Source organism: Xiphophorus hellerii, chromosome 6 (genome assembly GCF_003331165.1).
Source record: "Xiphophorus hellerii strain 12219 chromosome 6, Xiphophorus_hellerii-4.1, whole genome shotgun sequence".
Lineage (NCBI taxonomy): Eukaryota > Metazoa > Chordata > Actinopteri > Cyprinodontiformes > Poeciliidae > Xiphophorus > Xiphophorus hellerii.
Genome location: NC_045677.1, coordinates 12,533,903 through 12,558,586, shown reverse-complemented (window position 1 = coordinate 12,558,586; position 24,684 = coordinate 12,533,903). Strand labels below are relative to the sequence as shown.

At 39.0% G+C, this 24,684-nt stretch overlaps 1 protein-coding gene across 1 annotated transcript in view; it reads left to right on the top strand.

Moving 5' to 3' along the window:
* Positions 1–234: 234 nt before the first annotated feature.
* lingo3b (leucine rich repeat and Ig domain containing 3b) overlaps positions 235–24,684 on the top strand; it is a 37,953-nt gene continuing 13,503 nt past the window's right edge. Inside the window, exon 1 of the mRNA XM_032566568.1 lies at positions 235–810. The gene's annotated coding sequence lies outside the window, so the exon portion shown is untranslated. The remainder of the gene's footprint in view (positions 811–24,684) is intronic.

The window sequence follows — 24,684 nt, the reverse complement described above, 5'->3', positions numbered from 1 at the left end:
TGTATGGCTACATATGACAAAATTATTAAAAGTTTCAGGGACATAAAATCATTTCTATGGGACTGTCTAAATGTTTTAATGTAAATCATTTACGTTTTTATTTTTCCTAGTCAAGAAATTTTTTTTTACATCTTTTTTTTTTATTATTTTCTGTCTCCCCTGCTCCTGTTTTCTTCATTTCTTTTCCCGTAAGAGAGACTCGCTCCAGCAAGCGGTCAACAGCATCCAGAGCGGGAGCAGATAGACAGTGACTGAGGGAACAAGAGAGGGGGTGGCGCAAGATAAAGAGTGAGTGAGCAGAGAGAGAGAGATGAAAAGAATGCTAAGCGAGAGAGAGGCGCTCATACAGAAGGAGGCAGAGGCAACAGCTACAGCAACAGCTCGCTCCTTCCCCATCCTTCCTCTCCTTTCCCTTAATTCCACATCCACGTCGTTGGGAGACGGATGGATCCCTGAACAGCACTGGCTGAAGGAGAGGAGGGTCTCACGTTAGCCTCCTTAATGTAACAGGCTTTCATTTTTACCGGGGTCACATTAAGCAACAAGGAGTAGAAGGAGGTGTGAAGTGTGCACATAAGCCTGTCGGCAGGAGGGAGGGCAGGAAGGAGAACTGGGAAGAAGAGAGGAGTCAGAGGCATGTTTGGAAAGCCGAGGAGTGAGACAGACTGAGGGAAAGATCAGAAGATCACACCGGTGAGCTTCGCGAGCGGCGACGGCCACTTGTGGGCCAAGAGGAGAGGAAATAAGATCTGCATACACACACACAGCTGGACAGATGAGGAGGCATCAGGGACCACGCTTCCGTCCTGGGTATGTTTACTCACACACACACATGCCAGCACACACTCGCACACAGTTGGGCATGAATATTTAACCCTCATTGGTTGGAGTATTTTCACAAATAGAGCTCAGACACACTTGAAACAAAACTGCGTGTTTGCTGATCTTCTACGCTGACGACTACCAGCACTGACAAGACTTCCTTACTCGTCCTAGCAGCAAAGCAAAGGAAAGAAGATGATGAGGCTGAGGGGTTGCGTGTATGTATGTGGGTGTGCGTGTGTGTGTGTGTCCATTCATGGTCATGCTTCCTTTTTTTTCTAAATGCTTATTTTTGCAACCAGGGTGAATTTTTCAGCCGTTTTTGAGTGATGCATGTAAATAAGCCTCCACTGGTGGAATGTTGTTATGTTTCATGTCTCAGGGCAGAAATCTTTTTCTGGCTCATTACATTAACTTTGAGTTATATGTTTGGCACACAGTGTGCAGCTTTGGACTGTGGCAAATAGAAAACGGACGAAAGCCGTGGCTTACATTCTGCGCTGCGGGACGCCACATGGAGGAACATGACATGAACAACCCTGTTTAAGGTGACTTATAGTGCTTAGTGACCGCTTACCTATACTGGCCTGTAAAGCCAAGAAGGCTGCATGGGGTGTTTCAGCATTGCACTGAGTCCCACTATCTCTCTTTCGCCAATCCTTTTTCACAGTCTTCCTTCTTTCACCATTTCCAATTACAGACTGTCACCTCCCCTCTGATCCTATCTCCTGTTGCATTATCTTTGTAAGCAATTACCTACACCTGAATCTTTCCCTTTGGACACCAGGCCCGTCTAGTTTCCTCTCTGCCTCTTCAACAATGAAAGCAAAGGATGAGAAATGAGGTGATGGTCATATTTTAGAGCTCCATCTGTTTTAGCAAAAACTATCAGAAAAAGGAATACTGACCATTTTTGTTTCCCTCAAATGACCCAATATCTGCAGCAAATTTAAAGGTTCAGAATAAACGAGCCTGTAATGATGTTTTTTGCAGCTCATCATGAACTTGTTTGGGTTTCTGACTTTATCTTTGTTCACAGCGTTCTCTTCCTGTTTGCAAAACGAAAAAATCTAACTTCCCTTCACTGACTAAACAACTTGTCAGAGCTGAAACCTTATTCTTCAGGTTTTTATAAATGTCCTTTGACTTACAACTTGTTAAATTCTTCATCTGTTGTAATAGAGACCAATATATAATTATCCCTCCACCAGTCATTTGTAAGGTACATTTTGCTAGTACGTGATCGTACCTCCTTACCTTTCGACGTGTCTTATTTTTCACTGGTAGCTTCAGAAACATTTCCCAGAGATTCCGGTACTTCCTTACATGATGGCATTGCACACTTTTCCACGGAGCTCCAGATTTGTCAGCTGCACATCTATGACATGAACCTTACACCTTGTCAAATTTTGTGTTACTATGTGGTACCCATCACCCTGGAGATCATAGAAGAAAAAAACGTTGAGGAAATGTTTGTGTGGATTTCCATTTAAGATCGGTTCTCATGCATAGTTATGGCTCAACAGTGGAAGCATAAATAACACTGCTGTTTGGATACTTGTGATAAAGTTGGTCTATTATTAAAGTTTCATATGGAGTGAAATTACATGTTTGAGAGAAATGATGATGCAGTGTGGCTTCAGTTCCCCACCTTACCATCTGCTCCGCAAGTTTCCCCTGTCTCCATATATGGGTGAGAAACCGTACACTCCAGTTTGTGTTTTATAGATCACAACTTTTGCATGGAAAGTGAAGTGATGTAAGCCAGTTTTGGACTTACATCACTTGCAGTTTCAGGCTTAGTGTTTTGTGCGTACACTAGTTTAAAAATAAAACAATTACTTTTCATTTTCAGTCGAAAGAATACTCAGAAAGTATGATTCCAAAAGTCTGGATATTTGTCTATTGTTTCTTCATGGTTTTTCTAAAGAGAAGCTATTTTATACCTGCAGCTCTCCTTTGGGTGAAGACGTCTGATTGTACAGACAAACATCTTCTTATCAACAGTTGCAAGAACCTGTTGGAGTTCATTCATTTTTGTCTCTGTGTACTTCCCAGGTTTGTTAACCAGTTTCAGAACCCGACCAGAACCCCTCATTGTAAATTACCTTGAGAAATAATGGGATTTGGTTATATAAAAACAGGCTTTAATGCCGAAAAATGATCAAATGTTACAAGCCACACATGTCATACAAATGGAACAGATACAGAGCTACATTCACCGTCCAGCGCTGGGGCCACTTAGCAAACCTTATGGATGAAACCAAGTGAGGCAAAGATTGTAGCGCATGTTTAGTTTTTATTCTTCTCTGCCATGTGTACCCTCCCTAAAGGGGAGTCTAATCATTTTCAGTCTGTTTACATCTAACTGTCGGCAGTCACACATAAACATGGTTATGTAAGCTGCAGCGTGTAAGCAGATAAAAGAGGCTAAAAGATACAGAGGAAAAGACAGAATCCATAACAAACCTCTTGTGGGTCCGGTGATGATGTTTTCAGGTATTTGCAGACTTATGTTAACATCTTGCAGTCTGCTTTCAGGGTGAACTTGTTCAAATGATCTGATCTGGGGATGTTGACATACAGTGTGACTTGAATTTTCTCCCCTTGAAGACTGTTCTCCGTACAGTGGGATGACTGATTTCAGATTCCTTTGAGACATTTTCAAATTCCTCCTCAGACCGTTTCAGATCCATAGACGGACCGTGGAGTTTACGCTCAGTTTGAGTCAGGAGCCCACAAGATCAGTGTTGGATATTTAAACAAAGCAAAACTGTCAAAATGCAGTAATTATGTTCAATTGTAACCACTTTAAACAGAAACTACAGAGCACAACTTTTAAAAAAAATCTATTTATTTTCTATTTCATTTTATTTTATTTGCTGCAATTTACAGTACATTTATTGTCAGTTTATAATATGTTTTTCATCATTTTTAGTATTAATATTGAATTAAATTTAATATTAAACATCTATGTGTGAGAAAATCATCAAATCAAATTTTATTCGTATAGCACAATACAAGGCATTTCAAAGTGCTTTACATTAAACAAACACAAAAATAACAAGGTCATAGAACACAGTCAACAACATTACGCACCAGATTGTTTATTAATGCTTCATTGATTATGTTTCAAAAGCAACTCTGAAGAGATGGAGTCTTATCTAGATTTAAAGGCACTCAGTGTTTCCACTGCTTTACAGTTTTCTGGAAGTTTGATCAAGATTTATGGTGCATAGAAGCTGGATGCTGCTTCTATGTAGGACTTTCTGATAATGTGCAGTTTTGTCAACTTTTTCTAATCCAGTATTAGGTCTTTATTGGGTTTACAAACTTTCAGGGTCTCTTTGCACTATAACTGATCTACTAGATGTTTAACCTAATTGAAATTTAAAACAAATGTCTAAGAGCTTTTACTCATCGGGCCTTCGGGCTGGCTTATAGGAGACAGACTCTTTAAAAAAGTTTTGAAACAGTTAATCTGATTGGATGTTTTCAGATATTGTTTTTACCAACCTTTTATCTAAAACGGTGCCACACAAATGATTTAGTGAAAGCTTTTTCAACATTTCTATAACAAAGTTTGTTAGCAACACAAGAGCTGCAAAATTAGCCAACACTAATTCCTTTTCTATTTCAAAATAAGAGTCTCAACCAGATCGATATGAACAAGGGGTGTTAAGCATCCTATCTGGGGCTCATTATAATATGTTGGACTTTTCTCACCCAATGAAATCATATATTAAGCATGCTACACATTTATTAAAACTCTTGGGAGTTTTAATGTTTCAGTAGCAATACGGCAAATTAGGAAAGCTAAGAAAATTATATTCACGTGGTACGCCACCTCTGCGCAGGGCTTAGAAGCCAACATGGGAAGATGATAAAGCGAACACAGCGGGTCAAGTGCCCAAGAATGAAAAAGTAATAATCGTTTTTTTTACTGTAGGGAGGTGTGAGAAAAGAAAGAAACAATCTAAGCAGAGCTTTACCGAGAAGATTTGAAGGAAAGGTGAATAGGTGGTTGTCGAAGGTGCTTTTGATCTCAGCAAGTGCTTTATGTGTGTAAGTAAGGATGATGAACCAACCTTGAGCAATGCATCGTGGGTCTTCAGATGTCCTGCATGGAGGATTGCTCCCATTAGCTCACTGGAGTGTGATTGAGGTGATTTCACAGACAAGGACAAAGTCTCCTAACCCCAGAGATCTGCGGATAACCACACTCGCACACTTTGTATTAATCCACACACACACACGCAACAAAGCAAGGAAAATGTGATGAAGCACAAGGCACTATTAAAGAGAGGCTTGAGGTGTAGAGTTGTGTGTTGCTGATTTTAATGGTCCTGTTTTCAGTGTTACTCACCTTGGGTGGGAGTGTGCTTGTGACTCTGTTATTTTGTGAGTCCATAGAGGTTATAATGCTTTGGTGTAAAATATATGGTGTGAAATAAAGGGCATGATCTCAGTCTGTAATAAAGAAACAGGCCTTTTCCTTGGGTCAACTAACATGGAGTTGGGAGCTGTGCCTCCCTGCAGCCGCAGCCTCCTTCACTCTATTACAGCCTCCTGGCCTCGACGCCTCCTCTTCCTCCTTCTGCTTCTCTGTTTTTCATTGCCTCCTTTATGAAAAAATAATTCTCTCACAAACAGCCTTTCCCTCATGCAACCCTTTCCGCTTTCTATTTCGCTTACTTTAATTTACTTTCCCGCTGCAGTCTTTTTTTTCTTTTCTTTTTTTTTTTTTCGGAAGTGACCTCAGGGCTTCAAATTCTGTTGTTCCGCTCCGCACTCGGGTTTCTATCCGTCTGTCTGCCTGCTGCACTTCACCGTTGTCTCTTTCAATCTCAGCCGGGGAAAGTTTTAAGGTCACCTGCTGTCTTGCACTTTTAATGAATTTTTATTGAGCTACGAGCATTGAGCTCCGCGCCGTTATTCGGTCTGACAAATATCCACTAAGTGATTTTTAATGTATTTAAAAGGAAATGCTCAAATTGAATTTAGCGATCATTTAATCTTTCCTTTTCTAATTACAGAAAGCTCTTCTCCTGGGAGGTGTTCCACAACGCTTCTGTAAAACATCCAGTATCTCGTTCAGGAGACAGCTTCATGCTTCAGTCGCACCCCGTTCTCTCTGTCCTCCCCAGGAGATTAGTTTGAACGCAGAAAGCAGAAAAATAAAGTGCTTGATTCCAACAGCCATTTGCCACAAGGTTACATCACTGTTATGAATGTCACACTCCACCAGCAGTCAATGTTTTCACACTAAATATGAAAACACTCTGGGGTTTTTTGTGACCATACGAAACAAAAGCTGTTATTACAAGAAAGACTGAAATGGACGATTCTAAGCAACCCCTTAAGAAAGCAATTAGCTTCACAACAAGACTTTAATTAGCATTAAATGTACAGTTCATTCTGACTCCATGTTCCGACTTCACAGCTAATTTGTTTCCAGAAGGGTTCCTTCTGGTTTTATGCTTTTGCTTGAAAAGAGATTATGAAGAAATGAATTCATAAGCAAAACATAATTATATATTTTATTTATAATATAGATTATCATATTTCAAACATGGGCAAACTTTCACAGACTTAATGTTTCCCATTTTCACACATCACTTTGCAGCATCTTTTTTTTTTTTAAAGTTGGAACTATAGACTTACGTGGCTCCATTTAATTACTAATTCACCATGTCTTTATTTATATTACACAACTAATTATAGCTTCAAAATAATATTAGGTTTTCTGGCTTAATCATTGCTGCTTTGCTTACATTTATCTGTTAGAGACTTCCATAGTGTTATCACTGAAAGAAACAAATTTTTACTAATATTTTGTGCTGAACTGTGTACATAAACGTAAGTTATTTGCTTAATCATTTTTACTTTGTCATTTGTGCTTTGAGGCATTTGGGTCAGCCCTAAAATAATAAGAAAAATAAACTCAGACAAAATAGAAACAGCAGAACATCAACAACCCAAGACAGAAATAAATACATGCGGTGAAACAAGAAGGCCAATTATACATATATTTTTTATATCTTATTTTAATTTGACTTGCAATATAGAATTGAAAACATTCATCAGAGTGAGCAATGGAAAGTTTTTTTTTTTTCAGTATTTTGAAATTTACACTAACAGGGTGTCATTGGCCCTGCATGAATGAGATCACTGTGTTTCTCACACTTCATTAAATGTTTATTAGGTGTTATTGAGTTTGGACGTCTGCTCACCTGTGCTTCCTGAATGTCTGTAAGTTCAGTTATTTGGGGCATCTGTGCACCATTTGTACTGTGGTTAATTTGATGTTAATGCAGGTTAAATAGTATCACTTTACCTTTTAATTATGCAGCTCAGTTAATGAGCAGCTGCAAGATGTAGGAGGTCCCCTGTGTTCTCACCTATCTCCGTTCTCTCATGTGTTTGGGAATGTGTCTGACTGAGAGAAGAATAGGGGCAGGGACAGAGCAATTGAGACAATAAATGACTATTTTTGTTTAGATTTGTATTTAGTACTCTTTGGAGTAATTTTATGTAGTTTGACTGGTGCTTTTTTTTTTGTATAATTGAAAACTATTAGCTTCAGTGTTAAATGTTAGTTCTGATGTCAGGGCACAAATGTCTCTTGTGTGTGTGCATTTGTGCTCCGGTATGGAGCTTGTACTTTACTCACATGAGGCTGAAGAGTCTCACTTGTATACGTCGCTTTTCTCATTTCTGTTTTCTTATTTCTTCTCTAATGCCATTTGTTGTTTCATCTGTGATTTTCTGAGGCTCCGCGGCGCTCTGATCCATAAGAACTCTCTTAAAGAACGTTGTATTGCTATCGATTCCTTCCCTGATCCCCTCAGTTTGTCTTGGCACAACACAAACCACATTTTGCTGCTTAGAAAAGGGTCTCGGCTGATAGCCGTGATGGAGTGTTGTGCTACTTTCTCACAAAATTGGATTCTTTTGACTCAGGTTGAGCACGGTGCAAAGCTCACTACACAAACTGCTAGGCGGCATACTGAGGGGCTTTTTTTTAAGTTTACCCCACCTCTATCCATAGATTTAAAAATTCAAACATACAGAGGTTTTTAATATTCATAAAAACATATTCTGTATGCACTAAATATTCTAGAACACTAAATTACCATTTACTGTTTTCATGAAATCAATCACATCACTGAATGTTGTACTTGACCTTCACAAACCTCATTGTACTTTATTTTGAATTCACATGAAAGATCAGTGAAAGAAAAAAATAATGTGATTTAAAAATGTTTTAGAAATACAAGTCTGGAAAGAGTGGCATTAAATATATTATATTTATCTTCAGTTGTAGAAGCAAGTCTGTGCTGTACCTTTGCCAGCTTTGCACAGCTATATATGTTTTTATTTCCTTTCTTTTTTTGTTAAAATTTTAATCAAGCAGTTGATGGTGGGCTAGGGTGTCAGGGACTCCCCAGCCAATTTTTCTCCAGAGTCCGTCCCTAGCATAATATATAAATCACTATTTATGCACAGATTACAAGATAGTAGGACAGCACAAAATTACATGTCTCAAAGTCCACTTATAGTTTATTAGTCACTCTTTAGCTTATATTTCAGAAAGTGTAGAGTACTCACTATTTAGATTATATTTCTTAGATTAATTTTTAGATTACTACGCAGAGAGACTCCTATTCTTGCAACCCAGAAAAGGAATTAGAACAAACTTAGAATCCAGAAAAAATTCTTCCAGAACAGGAACATTTAGTTTTTATTATTATTATTTAGAAACTGTGGAGTACTCATTAATTTAGAGCACACTCAGAAAGTACTTATACTTATCTAGCATCCCAGAAGTCCAGAGGATACTTACTTACACTTATTTAGCAACACAGAACAGAGATTAGAGAAAAACGTGTAAAGCATTGCTTAGAGAGAGGTTAAAAGTGTTCTGCTCAGTCTGGAGAAATATCTTTTATTTTCTTTGAGTTAAAAACTATTGAGATTTATGCACATGCATTCACTGATCTAAGTGCTAAACTTTTGGTCCAACCTTGTATTTGTGGGAACATTTTCTAGAACAGCCAGCACAGAACCAGCTGCTGAATGTATTTTACTTCCTATTTTATAACGTTGTAGATTTATAACCTTGGATTTAAATCCAATTGGGGCTTTTCCTTTAAAATGCAGGAGAAAGGTGAAGTAGTAAACCAACCTTGAGCTAAAAAAATCAGAATTTTCATAGCAAGTCATTTGTAAGTAAAAATAAGTATCTTTTAGCTTTTAATACTCACAACAGTAAAACATCTTAATGCTGAGGTTTGTTGCACGCTGAGATAACACTTCATCAGAAACACAAACACACACCTGGGTCAAAAGAAATTTGTGACAATTTTTGTATAGTCCCCCTAAATGGGTTTGTGTTTTACTTTGCATTGAAATATATTTAACACCTATTGATATTAAAGGAGGATAAAGAGGATCCTCAAAATCTAGTAAAATAAAAAGAAAAATTTTGAGATGAGATTCAGTCATAGTGTAGGATACTGGAGGAGACCTTTAGAGGCTTTAAAGGGACCGTGCTTCTAGTGGTCAAAGTAAGGGCAAATATTAAATATTTAGCATTGTTGAAAGAACATCATCACCCAGTAGGAATCAGTGCAACATTAAAAGAGCTCACCAGCTTCAAGTAAGATGCATTTAGATGTCTGACAGGTCCTAGAAAATTTTGAGACGGGGCAGTTTCAATCCCTCCGTACGTGTCACACTTGTCTCCACTTTGTTTGGTTTTCATTCTGTCTACTGTCACACTGACTGCCCAGGCCCTCACACATGACTCACACCTGTCCTGCAGCCGTCCCAGGGTGCTTATACCTGCCATCAAGCCTTCATTGCTTCCTGTCAGCCCGTTAAAGGTTCATGCCTTCTGTTGTCCTGCTCCTGTTGTGTGATTCTGGGCTGTTTCCGTTTGCCGTCTACCTGCCTGTGAGCAAAATTTGCACTTTAATAAACCACTAAATCTGGCCCTGCCTGCTTGCTCATGTCTGCCCTTAGGTTTTCCATACTCTTCGTGTCATACAATGTCTCTGGCTGTTCATGGGGAGACACATTATCTCAATGTCAGAGTTCACATATAGGACAAGAGCATGTTGGATTTCCAAACTTGGTTAACTGTATTATTTAGTTCCTCGTTGTTGTTAAAGACGCAACTGTTTTTTAAAACATAAGATAAATCTTTATTGATTTGATATCTTCTACTTTAACATTAGCAGTAGCTGCAGTTTCGTCATGTTTTTATTTCCTCAGGCAAAGCGGATTGTTAAAATACAAAGATTTCTCTAATTGGTGTCCAAATTTCTCATTCTCATTAATAAAAACTGCTCTAAGGGCTGTTTGTTCTGGGTGAATATAGACAGACAGACAGACTCTTTGTACCGTCCTTTAGCAGTGACCCCCTGTTTTTTATACAAACACACACACACGCCCGCATAGACGCCTGCACACAGACACACACATGCGTGCATTTTGCTCTGAGGAAGCACAGATTCAGACATTACTTCTGCCTCACTGCCACACAAACAGGCCTGCAGAAGCTGGAGGCCTTTTCACCATTGAATGCTCACGCACACACATGCCCACACACACATTTGTGCAGTGTCCATCCCTGCAGGAATGGAGACATGTGGGAATCAGTTGGGAATGCCAGCACATATGTGTTGCTTTGTCCTTAATATGTGTCACAGATGACAGAGAAGCCAGCAGTTAAGGAAGCGGCTAAATCTGTATGCAGTTTGTGTGTTTTCTTCTTCTGGATCTAAAGGTTAGCTGCCTCCTTAAGTTGAAACGTGGCTCTGCTTGGCCTCTGCTCGCAATCAGACAATAAAAACCACCTTGAATCATGCGCTCCATTGCAGGTTGAACTATTTGTTTTTCACCAGCTTTAAATTGGCCCGATACTTGTTGCCTTGCGGCAAAGCAGCCAGGGTCTTTTGAACAGAAAATGTCTGACAAGAAGGACTGCTTGAATAAAAAGCAATCAGATCCAGACAGAAGAAATGTCTCACGAGAGAGATGGTCACATTTCTTTACTTGTCTGCTCACTTTGATCTATATGTCTATGTTTGATTTTACATTGTAGTTTTCTTTCCACCAACTTCTTGTGGCAAAATAGTAATATTCCCTGAGTGAATTTTCATATTTCTGAAGCTTTTTATTGTTTAATGAACACATTAACAATGCAGCAGTGAAGCAGCGCACCTTTAAGCATCTGTCATTCTCCTCTTCTGAGCCTCGTTTATTTTGGAATTCATGACGGCGACATCTGAAATCTGAAATGTGTGGGTAAATGAAAGTCTGGGAATTCAAACTCCTACTTTTGTTAAAAGGAATTACATACCACTTTAGTTTTATAACCTAATTAATCCACTGTCCCAAGTCTCAAATAATCTTTTTCTCAAAACACGCAAATGTGTTAACAATTTCCCGATTCATATCGTAAGGACCAAGGCTCTACTGAGGCTACCTGCTGCCTTCCAAGCTTGGTTTAAAAATCAATGGTTATCTTACCTTACCATTCAGGACGGTCAAAATGTAGTGTCAAGTCAAAAGTCATTTTAGGTATCTGGAATGAAATTCCAGTTACAGACTGATTTTATGGTAAAATGGCCTGCCATACACGGCCTAGGGACCGCAGTAGGATACCAGCTTCAAATTTAAATTTTTTTTAAAAACACACAAAATGAGAGAGAAACTTGGCCCAAACGTCAAAACGATCCACTGGGAAAATTCCAGGTACTCCCGGTGACGTAACTTGTATATTTATATGTTTTAATGTGGATATTTCTGCTGGAAGTGTCATCGATATTACTCCGTGAAGCCCTTTGTATTGCAATCTTTTGTGAAATTACTTGCAGAGTGAAAGTTTTGAAACGGAAAGGTTGACCCCAGAGGCTAAACTGTTAGCATAAAATTTTACATTCATATAATGAAAACAGTAGTATAACAACATAAAACGAGATAAAACAATTATACACACTCAAATTGAACTTTAAATGAAAGCCAGTGTAAAAAAAAAAAGAGGTTTTAGGCAGGATCACAAAATCTGTAGACTCCAGGGTGACCATATTGAGTGGTAGTTTGCATCGTAGAGACTCCCACTGCATCTATGATTTAATTTGGACCTCAGTTGTACTAAAAACGTCTTGGCTGGATGACCTAAGTGAGCCTTTGGGAGCTATATAAGTTGAGCACTTGGTTAAATGCTTGCTTCTCAAACTTTTTTCAACGTTAGGATAAAAGAACCCTTAAGAAAATGCAGCCAGTACAAACCTGCTAACACTGGAGGAATATGAACATGCCTGCTAATATCTGTGAAAAGAAATGGATCTGGACTGTTTCTTTTACATTAAAAACTAAAACTGTAAGCTATACGTAAAATATTTTTTGTGAATAGGTCAAGTTGACAAAATGACAAAACTGAACTTTGCATAAAATATATACAAATATATATTTTTAATATGTGTGTTTAAACGTATCAGCAGAGTCTGTATAAATCCAGTCATTGAATATCTTTGGAAAATTAAGAAGAGCAGGGATGTTTGTAACATTTAATCCAGTCAGATATTAGATTTTGCCTCCTCTGTTTGGTTCCTCTCAGTGTAAAAGCCTCACACTCAGCTGATGACGGGTTGATGATCTGTGATGCTGATTTTACGTAGAGTTTCTTATCTTGCATTTCCCTCTTTGCTTTGTTTTTATCTTGGTTGTGTTTTCCTCCAAATGGCTCTCGCGGTGTTCTCCACACCTCCACTGTTTCTTTCTACTTTTGCACATCCAGTCATGAATTTATTATGTGAATAGAAAATAGAGCAATGACTTTTCATCCCTTTTTCTGCTTGCCATTGCTCTAGAATGAATAATTCAGGCATTGGGGTTGAAATTAGGATAAGGGTTTTCAAAAAACAAATAAATATATATATATATTGAAGTTGAAGTATTCTCAGGTTGGTTTGGAGCGGCGAGCTGTCGGCACCTCTTCTTTGGTGCTTGTGATTCCTTATCTTTCTCTTCTTGCCGCCTGTCAGTCCTCCCATCGTTTCACTCACTATCTCATGGAGAGAGAGCAGAACTGTCGCTGTCTCCTTTGTCCTTGGGAAGGACGGTTTAAGGATGGGAATGTTTCTGTTCTCCTGTTTTACAAAGCTTGTGCGTCCTCGAGTGTTGATCCTGAGGGCTGTTTGTTGCGATGATAATGATGATCACGCATGCTGTTTTACAGATTTCTGCTGCATTACTTTGATGGTGTAAAATGCAACAGACAGTTTATTCCCCCAGCTGTCACCCTCAGAGAGCACCACTGATCTCATTACCAAGCACTTGCCACGGCGCAGTTTGAAATGCAAGAGATGTGCTGCGTTTAAGGTGGCAGTTCTTGAACGCCCAGAAACGAGTCCCTCTATCTTCCACTTTCACTTGTACGACATTGTATGTGAGGACTTCACATGGCGAGGGGATAGAATGACCCTCTCTAGACTCCGCTTTGTCGACCTCCGTCATTTGCCTGCAAGGACAGTGAAGATTCTCCATGTCCAAAGATGATCTGTGCATTGACAAACACATTGGCTTCACATGCACACGAGGCCAATCGTGCGTTTGGAAACGTCCCAGCCTCCCAGGGTATCACTGAGACATCTCAGCCGTGACCTCGGTAAGAGCCGGGGAGGGAGCAAGATGAGCATTAGTGGCAGCTAATGTGAGAGATGAAGAGAGTCCTTGAATTTTAACTGGATGCTCCCAGAGGGAGGACTCCAAACATTTCTTTGTATCTCCTTTGCTTCCTCTTGCAGCCCAAGGGCCCCGATGGCTTCAGTATTCTGTCCAGGAGGAGTCTCTCTTTATTTTTTGGAGAGAAATCATTTGATTAATTAGCAGCAAATGATTTATGTTATCTGTTTTCAGCAAAGGATAATGACTCTTCCTCCAGCAGGAACTAAGTTCTCCGCGGGGTAAATGTCACTATCGCCTATCAGGAATGTGATCTGGGTTTCAACAACGTCAACCTTCTGGTGCTGAGAGATTTCTTTTTGTGAAACTTTCTGTAACAAAAGTTGTAGTTTTCAGAGTATGAATACAGCAGGAGCTTTTCTTCAAATATTTCAGAAGCACAGCTAATGAGCTGAGAAAGCTTTTACCAAGTTGATAAATCACTGTCTGTGGACAGAATTGCATTGACCTTTGAATCGCTTGCATCAATTTCATAAATCAAAATTTTTTTACAGACAAACACTAGTGACTTAGATAACAGACACTTTTAAATAAGTCTGCATATTCTAATCCTTAATTAATGTTTTATTACTTAAATCTACCACGATTAAGTTGCTTGGAGTTGTGCTAGCTGGATCGGGCATCACAAGAACACATATTTTCTGACAGTAAATTGGTTCAAATAGGGATCAGAACCAACACAAGTTGAAAAATGGTCTAATACAGTTGCAATAGTTTAAGTACATGGCATGGTTGGTTTTGGGTAAAATGTTCCAGTGTGAGTATAAACAGTGGGTAGGAAATGAGTGAATTTATATTTCACTTCGATAACCTTTTTGAAACTTAGTGATTCTTTCTGTTCATTGTACCATTGTTATCAGGAGTTATATGCTTGGCCTAACCTGTAGAAATGGGATACATACAATCTTTTTAATTTTGCACTTAAATATATTTTTTGACTTTACAGATACACATAATCAGACCTTGTGATACCTTAAACCTTTCCCAAGCTTCAGGCCCTGCTTTGCACTTGTGCCTTCAGCGTCTTTTATTTGCTCAGCCACTTTTCTGACCTTTCCAGACGCTTCGTCCCCTGCGAATTCCCTTCTTCTCCCTGGCAGTGATCTGTTTCTTTACACTACCTTGCTCTGCAGCGTTTACAAAGCCCTCACACACAGATGTGTGTATAGAGATGTGTGCACTCAGGACTATTGTAGATTTTCCTGTGGGATCTCCGGTGAGAAGAGGGGCCAGAAAGTGTGATGATCACCAACTGTTTTTGCGAAGCACTGCCTTCACACACACACAGACAACTCTCCTGCACAAAACACACACGTGCTTTGTTGGTGTGCAACCACAAGCCAAACAGCTTTGCCAGTGCTCAGGGATTGCTGTCTTTGTTTCCGTACAGCGGAGGGTTCGGCTCTCTCCTCCACATCGCCTGCTTTCTTTCATCCCACGTCTCCATCCTTGTCACTCTCCATTTTCTGTCTTCCCTCCCCACCTCCCAACATCATCCAACTATGTCTCCCTTTTTTTTTAACCTTCACCTCTATTTCACCGTCCTTCTCGCCCGCTTCGTTCTGTTCTTTCATCCCCACATCTGAAACGGTGGTGACAGCTCCCATTGGTTGCAGCAGCCGAATCAGAGAAACAGGCAGCCAATAAGCTTTTGGGCTAACAGGGTCACTGTTATCCATGAAGCCGTGCAATTACTCTGCTGTCTGCATCCCTGCTATGTATGCATATGCAATGCTTTCCACATCCATGCACACTTGCACAGTGCATGAACATCCTTTTTGGGTGCATGGTTTATTTACCACACCTTGACTGAAAAAGGGGAAGGTCATTTTCTTTATGTTGGAAGATCTCAAGTCAATGATGCTTTGACTTTATTTTTTATTTTTTTGCACATTTTTAAAAACAAGACGATGCGTCAACAATCGAATAAAATTGAAGTCTTCTCCAATCGGTTTATGCATGCATGTCAAAGCCACAAATATTTCCATCTTAGATTCTCTCCTCATATGAATCCAGCATCATGCTGTTGTTCAACGGCTGCAGAAGGAAAACTGTCACACTGCTCTCCTCTCCCCCATCTTTCTCCTTCTAACTTGCTTATTTGCCTGCCACGTAGACGAGCTTCTACTTTGACCATGTACCAGTTAGTCAGGCGTTTTGGGTCACTTCCTCTAGGAGAATTTGTAGCCATTTTTCTTGATGTTGATTAATATGCCAAATTGCCGTTCATGTTGTGGTGTAACATGCTTCATGTTTGGCCTCTCTTGTGGCATTCGGCGCAGCATCAGCCCTAATTTGCATCATTAGATTCTCGCTGTTGACCTTCCTTCATCCTCAGCGACACAGAGGCAGCGTCCCTCTTACCTCCCTCCCTCCAATTTTTCCACCTTCTCTTTCATTCATCACATTCGCCTCTTTCCTGTTCTCAGTGTCTGTCATCTCCTTCCTTTGATGCCCAACTCTGCCGCCTTGTCTTCTCATTGTGCGCCGGTTGCACAGCTCTTTACTTAACTACATCGTTTCAGTCTCCTCCAATCTGTTCGCAGCTCTTTGTGCAATTATCACATTTGCAGAGGCATTTCAAGGTTTTAGCTGCCTTAATTCTTAATTCTCTGTCTGCCTATTTAAAAAGCTAGAGAACTGAATTAATTTCTTTTTTTCTTTCTTTTTTTTTTTTTTAGACCAAAGGCATTTAACGACAAACCTCGCAGACACTCTAAAACACACACACTTGCACACACTCCGTATTGTGCATTTCAGGGGAAATGTCTCTAGGGAAATGCTTTAAGTCGCCTGGTTATCATCTCAATCTCTAACTGCTCCGCTGTTGCACGGAGAAAGACGTGATTTCATTTCCCAATGACCAATCCACAGGATAACCTTACCGGTTTCTTATCAGGAAGCTAATTAGCCTTTTGAAAGGAAATGGCAGAAGAAATGAACTCCCTTTACATCCCATCTAGACTGGAGTAATCAGAGCTCTGATGATAGAGTCTCCTGTTTGCATGGTAGAGGTTTCCATTAGCAAACAGTGAAAGATGTTCACTGTTTCAGATAGTGAACTGGATTTTTTTTTTTACATGTCAGAAACACAAACTTCAGTGTATTTTTGGGGTCATCTTATGTCATAAACCAACATACAAACTGCAAAACTTATGAAATGAAAGAAAAACTATGCATGTTTATCTACATTTTGACTGGCTTTCTTCATCCTGTTGTCTAATAGGTGACTGCTACGACAGAGCTCAAAGGTCACACCAACAGGGAGACACAACACGAATACGAGTCTCTGAATATACATTTATTTAGCACAAATGTAAAGTCAAACTTTATAATATGAAGTGTGAAAGTCAATGAAATCATTGGTGTCTGTTGTGCCTGAGAAGGGTTGTATGTGGAAATATTACGTGCTCTCAAAATGATCTACAAAGTGAAAGGCAGTGACAAGCCAGTGGAGGAGAGAATTATGGGTAAACTCAGGTTCCCCAAATGAATAATCAGTGTTGCAAAGGAGAGATAAATATCCAACGCAACCACAAGATTCATAACAGTGACCTGTTACCAGATTTTCCCCCCTGAACTGTGGACCTCTGCAGCTGCTCTAGAGTTACCATGCGCTTCTTGGCTGTTCCTCTGATTAACTCCCTTCTGTCGAATGGCCAAGTCTCATAGGTTGCATTGGTGGCGTATTTTTACTCATTCTTACAATTGATTCAGCAATCCCCCAGGAAGTGTTTATTGCTTAAACCATTGTTTCATAACCTAACGCTACCTCTGACCTGTCTAATGTCTGATGTCTAATGGCCCTCATGGTGCTATTTGATGATAACTTTTCTTTATGAAGTCTTTACAAAACCGCTGGAATTTTACTGAGATTAAATCAAACAGACTCTAGTTATGATTTAGGTGACATCTGAAGGAACTTGGTTAAAAACATAAGCACACAACATTTTGTCTTGTTTTTCTAAAAGGAATATGCACTGAAGTTCTTGATTGTAACATAACAAGCTGCAAAAAGTAAGGGTGTGAATACTTTTTTGAGGAACTAAGTTTCCTTCAAAACCAAACATTGTCTTTAAACCTACAGAAAACATCAAACGAGCTTGATGGTAGTGACAGAGCTCTTTTGGAGCTTGTTTGAGATAATTAATGACTCATTTCGATGCACAGCAGTAATAAGGCCACAGATCCCCAGAGGCTATGGCTAATTCAAAGCAGTGTAGACAGTTGTCACAATGGGTGTCATTCAGAATGATCAGTGTCTATATACGTAAGGTCAAGTTTTAATAAATGATTTCATCTCGCTGCAATTCTTAAAATTTTATCTTCAAATGGCTGCTTTGCTAACAATGCATTAATCTCTGAGTTTGCTAATTAATTACATCCAAGAAGAAACAATTGCTTCACTAAATCCTTTTTCGCAATACACTAAACAAAAAAACAAAAAAAAAAATTAAGTAAACACTGGCTTAACAGCCATAAATTGTGCAGCTCGCTGTAGCTTTCGCAGCGCACATACCAGACTTAATGACTTGTGTCTGGCATGTGGCCAGACCTCTGATCTGCAGAGCGAGCTCTTCATCTATCCTGCATAAAAAAAACAACAGAAAAACTGCAGCGGTTCACATGCAGCTCAGTGTCGCAGACTGGCACATGCGCCTCTTCAGCACATCAGAGCGATCCTGCTGGGGACTGATAACAGAAGAAACAGGTGAACTCATGCATCCGTCAGCAGAAGGTCAGCTCTGCCTGAGCTAGAACTGTCTCACTAATGAGGAAACAACTTTTTCTGTGACAAATCTGCTGCAAAGGGGAAAAAAGTATTTAAATTCATTAGACTTTTCGCGATTTGTATTTCATATGTTTCCATTCATTCTAACAAGATTTATCGTTATTGAGGGAGAAGAATCTGCGATAGACAGATGGGACCAGAATTTAGGCTCTTGGACTAAATGCAAACTGTACTCACTGTGAAAACAGTCATAGCAGCATCACACTATTCTCCAGAGGGAACAGGGAAGTTAGTCAAAGTTGTTCGGAAAATGAAGATGGTTAGATAGAAGCTAAAGACCGAAAAAGGATGGAGACATGAATGGAGATTCGCCTTCCGGCCATAAAGAAATGCTTAAAACAACATCGGAATGATCTGAAATTGGCCTAGTCAAAATCCAAATAAAATTCTGTGTAAAGACTTATAGTATATATAATTCACTGATGCTTTCCATCTAATCCAACTGGGTTTTGGCTTTTTTTGCACAAAGAAACAAGTGTCTAGGTGCACAAAATTGGTAGCTACAGACTCCTAAAATTTACAGCTGTACAATGGTTCCTCCCAGATGGGTTCAATACAAATGCACAATATCCATGGGTGCTTTAATTGTCTTATCTTGATGAAACCAAGTGGAAAAAAGAATATGAGATTGATTATATTCAGAGATGAGAGAGTATAGGTGCAAAATTTACAGTTATGTATTTTAGTTTTGTTATGGAAATTTCATTTATCAAAGAATGAGAAGCTGTTTCAATAATAAGAGAAAGATTCATCTTTGTCTCTATGTTTCGTTATTCAAAGGCAAAAGCGTTTGAAGATCCGTCTCACTGAACGCAGTCAGGAGAAGAGCCCTGAACAACACACATCACATCGTTATATAGGAAAAAATCCCACCCAAAGTCTGATCTTATCTCTATTGCCAGATGGACCACAGAGACAATCCTTACCCCCACCTCATGAACTATACCTCACCTCTTGGACGGGACGATTTTATGGCAGAGAACTAAAAAGGATTCCAAGAGAAACTTCTAATTCTTCTTTGTTAGTTACTCACGGGTGCAGGGTCAAACAAGGGTACAAACTGCACTCCGCACATGTCGGTCCTTTAAGACAATTTCCAGGTGAAGCATTTTACCCAAGATGTCTTCAGGTCTCTTCTGCTATCACAGCTGTGGAAAACATCTAAACATTATCTGGAAACTTCCTTAATGGAAAAAAAAAAACCCACATCTTGCAGAAATACAAAAACACAGCAGATATAATCAGTAAATAAATAGTAAAAAGTATCATCAGTTCCATCAAAAGTTAAATAAGGCTAAAAACAAAATTTTCTATTGCAGTTTTCAAGTAGGAATTAACAGAAATGTTATAAACCTTCTCAGACTACAGGAAGTGATCAGATTTTTTTTTGAGTCAAAAACTGGGGGAGCAAAAGCAGAACCACCGTGTATTCCAGGGTTTCAGGTCTCTGCGATATTATAAGATTCCAGTGAAAGTTACTGAAGTTCGCAGTCATCATTTTCTTAAAACAATCATTTAACCAGTCAATTATTCCATTAGTTCTCCCTTTCAAGGTGAAACTGGAACAAGTGCAGCAGGGTTTTTGGATATATTCTCTGAGCACATGAGCAATATTTGCCGTGAACATAAGGAGCTTAAGCAGTGAGCTGAGCAATTTTTTTTCAGCGACTGATTAGGATGTAAACCAATCTGCTCCCTCTATAGCTCTGACCTGCTGCTAATAACGTCGTGAAAGAGATGAAATAGCCTCTGCCCTCAGGACTTCTGATTGCACTGTGGTCCCTGAACTTTGTGTGACTTCATTAGGACTAGAAACGGCGGGAAGTCTGATGTTATACAATGAAAATAGTCTACAGTGTGAGAGCATGTCTGACTTAATTTGAATGGACTGGAAACCTGAAGATGCAGCACCTGAGTAGAGATTGTGTGGATCTGGGCAAGGTTACAACCTAATCAGACAGACTCCCGGGCTGCCCTCTGTTGTTTGTTTACCACACAATACGGTACAGAGCGTATCCACCGGTGTGTCTGTTTGCATGTGCATGAGCGCATGCTGTGTCTGTTATTTTATGTGTCTGTGCGCTCAGTATGCAGAACTACGGGCTCGTATCAGAGCCAGAAAAAAAGCAGGTCAAAACACCGTGGGGTGCGAGAATCGTCAAAATGGTTGCAACTAATTAAACCTGTCGTGGCTTTAAGGAAAAAGAAGAAGAAAAAAAAAAAAACTTGTTCATCGAAAGTGGGTACTGATAAAAATGTGCTTCGTTTTCTAAACCTTTCAAGGCAATAATGTCTCCAGTGGGGCCAGCTGGCTACTCTACCGACAGCGACTGACTCAGAGCGTGAATACTTACTCGTCTCAGACAGATTCTGAGCATCAAATCCTCTTCTCAGCATTAAAAATTAATAAACTGCTTTCAGTGAAGACTGACTTGGGAATTTGTTAAAATATGTTGTTTTTTTTTCATGCAGGGACAAGACTGGCTGTGTGATGTATAACACATCTGAATGATCTGTAATTACTGACAAACAACAACAAAAAAATTGATCTATTGTTTTGTTTTCATTGCAGTTTATATTGCATTTACAAAAAGGCAATCAAAAACAACAAAATATGCATTTTTTTACTTTGAGAAAATACAAATTTATTTGTATTTTGCTTACAAATAAACGTCTTACCTTTTGCTTTTTTTTTATCAAATACTGTATATCGTTCATTTATCTCCCAAGTTGCCTCCTATTGTCTTCTATAATGTGATTCTGCTGCGAGATATGAACACATTCATTTATTTAAAAAGATTAGAAAGAGTTTAATGTGGGATTAAGTCAAATATAAATGGATAATGTGAGAAGTGTAGTTTGTTTTTGAAGAAAATTAAACAGGCATTTTTTAAAAAGATAAGATGGCAACGTAAAAGTTTCTGGTATCTGCTTTCACATTTTAGCTTCTTATTGATTTATGCTATTCTCATCAATAAGTTGAAAAATATTTATTGGCGTTTCAGCGGTCAAATGACCGGCCGCCTTCATATGTTATCTGGTGTTAATTTAAAAAGAAACACAGGCCAGCTGGTGTACCAGAATCATGCAACAGACTTTAAGTAGCCGCCATGAATGGAAAGTAATATTCAAAGTTGTTTTAATCTTTGCTAGTCACTAAAATGTTGGGAGGGGATTCACATTGGACACAAGTGTCCAGATAGATTAACATGACATAAACATCACGATGGGCTCAAATCTGGGTGTCTACTTATAAACTTGTCCTTGAATAATAAATACCTCGCATGTTGCAAATGTTCTATAAATGTGGGTCAGGTCCAAATATTTTGTTTTTGCACTCAGAAATGCAACAGATGGGACACAACAGGTTTGCAGAGGAATTCATCGTTTGTTCTACTTCTGAAAAGAACAAACAGCAGCTGAAGTGAGTCACCGCATGCCGTTACGTTTTATTTTTATTTTTCTCTTTAATTCTATCATCCCTCTGTGTATATTTATCAGAACTGTCAGACAGGACTGTCTTCAGCTGTCAGCTCACAGCCGCAGAGAAGAGGAGGAAACAAACACAGGCAGAAAAGGAGATGGAAACAGAGTGTGTGTCTGTATATAGGTTTACATGTAGGATTCCAGCATAAGCTATTTTGGGAGGAGGATTTCACTCCAGGCTGACACTGAAAGGCGTTTTTGAGGCTCTAAGTTTTTTTTTTTCAGCATTTTGTATTGTTAAAAATTGGTAAGTAATGATGTAATCTTGTAGTGCATTATGATTCGTATTGTAATTGCATAAGTCGCCTTATTAAAGTGTTATTAACAATTACAAACATACTCTAAACCATTTGTGGTTCAAAGTAAAATTTGAAGTGGATTAAAGTGGAAAGAGAGTCAGAGTACTGAGTATCAGGAGGAAGGGAATCTAAGATGGCAGAGTGGCTGAAAGCTCCGGCCCTCATGGTGACCAGATGGAAACAGGAGAAGTGTGATCATCTGAGAAAGAAGATTTAAGAGTGCAGATGGGTGCACTGATGAGCAGGGAGTCACAAAGATACACAGAAGCAATGCAAACAATATCCTTTAAAATGACAAGATGAATTTTGTAAATCAGTATGAAACTTAACCGGTAGCCAATGGAGATGTTGGACGGCAAGAGTGATGCGATAAATGTAGGGATTTGTAGTATATTGAAATAGTATAGCAGCAAATTTCTGAATTAGCTAAAGATGAATGAATCACTGCCAATGAGAATGACTTTTTTGTTGCAGCTAAGTTTGGAAGAAATTGGTGGAAAACCAGGAATTGGCTTTGTATAATCCATTACAAAGGGAAGTGTGAAAAAGAATGAGAAAAGTTTGGCACAAATATTCATCTGTCATCTTGCACTGTCTTTGCAGAGGATCATTAAGACTATAAATAAAACATAACCCAAGACGACTCATGCGGAACTGGAAATGGCTTTGAATGCAAGCACTTGATTATGACCATCAGTGTGGTCATAGAGGTATGACTAAAACCAGTTTAAGGATGTGTTTTATACCAATAGGAGCCTTCTTTTTTTTCACCATTTCCAATTCAACTCATTTTAGTTCATGCTCTAGCTGATCATCATCAACAATCTCACAAGCCGTGATTTTCCAACATCATGTAGATGTTTGAAAATGTATTAACTTTACCATGCAACAAAATAACAAAATAACTTTTCACCATAAATATGCCTACTGTTGATACAATCTTCAGTAAATTTCTCAGCTAAAACAAACATGTTTTGCCTTTGTTTTTAGATACAAGCATTAAGGCGTGCTTAATGTTCTTTTAACTTTTGTTCCGGCAGATACGGCAGAAACCTAGCTCTTTCAAGGAACGTGATGGAAATGAAAAACAGACCTAGAGAAACCAGAGTTTTTCTTTCACATTTTATTTGCAGCGAATGCGAAGAGCGAAACATAGCAGCAGAAAACGCTGATGCACTAATGAAAATACTTCAGAGGACAGAAGCACTACTCACCGTCTCTTCCACCTTCACAAACACATGCACCTCATTGATGTGTGTAATGATTTTGATGATGCGAGCTGCTCTGCTGCTCATTATGATGAAGAAGAAAACAGCTAAGCCACTGCTGCGTTGGAAGACAGCAAGACTCTGAACAGAGTAACAAAAAACATCCAAGATCTGAAAAGCAGAAGAAAATAGTTTTCCTTTAATGATATGTTTTGAGGGACATATTTGTGCAGGGTAAGCTAAACTAACAGAACGTCGACAAATCCCATCTTAGCAAGAGAGGACAAACTCAAAACGCCAAAGGCATTCAAAACTGTTAGAAAGTTATCTTGCCTTGCTTTATTGCACAGAGTCTTTTCTCTTCTGAGGTTCCATTAAAAAGTGAAGTGAAAGCAAATTTCTGAAAAAATAAACAACAATGGACCTTTGGAAAGTGCTGGATGAAAATGTTTTTGCACTTTCAGAGATTTGTTCTCTTTATACTTTCTATCAAGTTAAGCTGTATAAATACATTGTTCAAGTTATGATTTAACTCAATGAGGGGATGAAGTTACTGAAAACTACTTGGCCGTATGTGAAAAATGATCACCATACGTGATAAATCATGTCATTTCACCCTCTTTTTCACCGTCTTCTGTTTAAACATACATAATTGTTTGGTCAGAAGAACACAGCTCATGTATTTAAACTTTGGAATCTAAAAAATTACAGAAAAAATATATACATTTGTGTTAACAGTCTGGCATTTCACAAACAGAAAAACACAGAAAACCCTATCTGACCCAAACCAGGAAATGTGTAGTGGTTTTTAGCTGAAAGTTTGACAAGAAAGTAAAAACAGAATCCGTCATTATGGGTTCTTCTTTCCTCTTTCTTGCCACCGAATTGTCCTTTGACAAAGAAATTAGATTTCCTTAGTAACCTCAATTTTTGCTCCGCGTTTCATCAGCTGCTTCATGTGCAGCTCACCTGTTTCCAATCAGTAATCACCTCTATATATATATGTGTGTGTATGCTTTGTCAGATCCTCTGTCACGTTTCATTTTGTGCATGTGCTTTATTTGTTTTGATCTCTTCTTATCCTGAGTCTGCACTCTGCATGAGGGGACTTGGGCTCATTCAAGTGCTTACTTTGGCATTAAGATTTTTAGCACATGTGGCACATGTGCGCTGGTGTGGCTGTTCATTACTCTAATGGCAAAATATTTTATGGATTAGCTGTGTGAGCACCTTCTGCTGCGCTGGGTGAAACAGATACAGATTAAAGCTATCAGTGTGGCAGGATTATCCAGTCTGACTCCCTGCTGTGCCTGAAGCCCCT